Raw genomic sequence first — 702 nt, 5'->3', positions numbered from 1 at the left:
AGAGAGTAAGCTTGTGCAAATGATGCAACAACTTGATCCAAGCTATACTCCCGAGTCAAATTCATTTCCCAATTCCCAACTAAACATCTACTACCCACCTCCATCACAAAACCACAAAGAAAACAATACTAAATATTCCTATGAAACACTACACTCTTTCCCACATAATACCCATACCAATCCTTGTAATCCTATTCCACCGGCCACAGACGAAATTGAAATCCTAAAAGCAAAAATTGATGAATTCACAAGGATGGCCAAGGAGGATTCGGCTAAACTAAAAGCCGAAATCAAGAGCGAACTAAAAGACTATCTCGCTACACTCCGGGAGGAAGGACTTCCACTAGAAGAAGTTGAAACGAAGATGCTATCTATGATGGAGGAGCTCATGAAAATGAATGAGTCCCGAGCCAACTCCGCCATCATGGATGACATCTCCACTTTGGAAGCCCATCCGAGGATTATACAATAGGTCGAAAACGCGCAAAATTCTAGGGGAGAGGAGAGTTTCGAAGGAATAGATGATTGTTATGCCCTGGTGCTTGAAGAAGTTTCGATTTTCGAATTGGAAAATCAAAAGGAGGTAGAGATGGAGAGTGAGGATGATGACATTGAGACGGTGTGGGAAGAAGAAGAACCGAAATATGGTAAAATTCCTAATCTTCTTTGTGCTAATATTCTTGAAAATCCTTGTGCTCTTTT

This window comes from Ipomoea triloba, chromosome 16, assembly GCF_003576645.1.
Source record: "Ipomoea triloba cultivar NCNSP0323 chromosome 16, ASM357664v1".
In the NCBI taxonomy this organism is placed as follows: domain Eukaryota; kingdom Viridiplantae; phylum Streptophyta; class Magnoliopsida; order Solanales; family Convolvulaceae; genus Ipomoea; species Ipomoea triloba.
This window is presented reverse-complemented; position numbering follows the sequence as displayed.